Here is a 2824-nt window from a genome sequence, read left to right as displayed (position 1 = left end):
AAACAAACTGTAGCTGGGTTTACTTGTATGTGCAGCACAATTTATCCCTGGCAAAGTGGCCCATATATTTTTTATAACTCAATGTATCTCTAATCCCTGTAGCTATTCCACGACTCCATACGGTTGTGTAAATTACTGGCCACTTTGATATGTATTTTAATGGATTTATTTTATATCCTAAGTCATCTAAGGTTTATGACAGTGTAACCAATCAACCATCAACTATAGGCTACAGAACCACCACCCCCCCCCCCCCCCCCCAACAGAAAATGTATATGAAATCAACTTTGGAACATTAACATGATTTGACCCAAAATGGTTTAAAGTTACACTTTTCTTCCATTGAGTACTTCAAGCATTCGCATATAACATATATTATATTTTAACAAAGCTTTTCACAATAGAACTGCCAATTCTAGCTTTGTATTTTGTATTTTTCATCAACTGGGGGTGTCCATGAATATGCAAAATGGGATGGGATGCACAACATGTTAATATATTTGTTCCAAATGTGCATAAGCATGTTCTAACCTTTCTGAGAGGTTTGACAGGCTAGACTGCATTCACACAGCCGCTGAAAACAACATTTAAAATTAACATTCCAAAGGTGGATTTCAAAGCCAGTTTGTGACTCAAAATGTAATGACAGCACTAAGACTACTTGTTGAGTGACAGGAGCAATTTCCTAGCACTCATTACAGCCCCGAAGCACAATGGCAAATGTAACTGGTTGTCATTGACAGATTGACCCTTGTCTCCTGGCACAAACTATTTCAGTGAAAAAGCTAGGGACCGGAAACACTGTATCCCCGTCCAAAGATAACCCCGGAAAGGGCCAACCAGGCAAGAAATATCTTTACCCACTATACCAAGCACCAGACCACCAACGAGACACCAACAATCTGCAAACAACCCTGCACAGTGCCAAATATAACTCACAGAGTTCACCCCCGTCGCATGATTGTTAGGGACGAGGGAACACAAGTAAGCCAGTGACTCAGCCCCTGTAACTGCACTAGAGAGAGGATATCCCTGTGAAACGAGTGGAACCTGCCAGGCAAAGACAAAAGGGTTAATCAGTCTAGTTCTTCAGTAAAGACTGTGTTTGTTTCTCTCAGAAGAATCGCTAGGTCATTCCAGAACAATAAAGCTAAATGTATTCAGTGTCTATTCAGGGCAACCAGAGAAAAGATCTTTGCGAAACTTTCACATTTTCTTGTTCCGGAGATGGAAAAAAGTTGCATTTTTGAAAGGTCTTAGCAATAATATGCAACACATAATGACTTGGGCACCAATAGAATGCCTGTTCTCACTCCACTTCTACTCTATACCAGCAACTGTACATCCAGCAATGCATCTAACTACTCAAAACTACAGATGCTACCAATCTCATTGGTTTTCTCACTGACAGTGATGACTCCATGTACCGCAGAGCAAGGCTGTGGGAACATGTTTTGAACAGGGGGGTTGAGTGCAGTCAAACTGTAAATGTGCATTTCAGAATCTTGTCTAGGGGTGCTGAGGCTATGACGGACTGGGCTGTGTGGGGGGGCTACATCACCCCAAGCAACCCTTCTTCCCACAGCTATGCCCTGGTGAGGTTAACTGGCTTGTGGCCCAGTGAGGTGCATGGAAGTTGTGTGCTCAATACAAAACTATAACCAACTAATCGTAACTTTAAATACAAAACAAAAATGTACACATGTATCCAATCCTGTATCCAATCCTTTCAGTGTGAACTACTATACATAACTATTGTTACAAAATGAATGCTCCACATTTGGGCAAGGTTCAGCCTGCTACATGTGAACAATCAACTACCAACAACCAAGCCCATGACCAGAATGTTTACAGGTACGTTGTACAATGACACCTTTACAGCAACAACACCGGTCCCCTGGATGTAATGATACTTTTTTAAAGTAGTGGATCACTGGGTTCGGATGTGCCTGCACGCTTTCAAACATGAAGCATCTGCCTTGATGGAGGGAAGGTGGCTGCTGACTGCCCTTTCTGAAATCCATACAATGCATGGTATCTGAGATGCAACTAAGAAAACGTCAGGAAAATCCTACTAGAACAGCTGAACTTTATTTGTGATTAATCAGAGTCACTTATAATGATGGCAGGTGTGTAATGACTTCTATTTAACATAAGTTTGAATGTGATTGGTTAATTCTGAACCCAGCCACATCCCCAGTTATAAGAGGGTGTGCACACTTATCCAACCAGGTTATTGTAAGGTTTTTATTTTTCATTTTTCCCCCTCAAAGATTTCAGTATGTTTTTCAATTGAATTGTTCACAATATAGGTCTTATTAAAAGTCTCATTCTTTTACACAAAAACCTGGCATTTTAACAGGGGTATGTAGACTTTTTATATCCACTGTAAGCCTTTGTGTTTGGTGCAAATGTTCTGCAGTACTGGCATGTGTGCAGAAATGTTTTATGTGGCCAATTGTGAATGCAGTTCTTCAGGATGACATACATTTTCTCATGACATATTTTGACAGAATTGATTGATCGAATCACACTTCCGAGAAATTAATAATGTGTGCACATTTGTGTGGTTGTGTGTGTGTGTGTGTGTTTGGGTGCAAAGACATATGCGCAGGCGTGCATATTGTGTTTATAGGTGTGCGTTTAAGGAATGCAGTTCTGCAGGATTTAAAGGAAGAACTAATAACCTTTTTGACTGATGACTGATTGAATGCATTACTTGTGTTATGCTTTGTCAAGCGTAATTAAGGCTTAAGGAACTGAACATTCTTTGTGTTACATACAAATATTTGAATCTACATACTTAAACCAAAGTTACATAAAT

Source organism: Esox lucius, chromosome 1 (genome assembly GCF_011004845.1).
Source record: "Esox lucius isolate fEsoLuc1 chromosome 1, fEsoLuc1.pri, whole genome shotgun sequence".
Taxonomy (NCBI): domain Eukaryota; kingdom Metazoa; phylum Chordata; class Actinopteri; order Esociformes; family Esocidae; genus Esox; species Esox lucius.
This window is presented reverse-complemented; position numbering follows the sequence as displayed.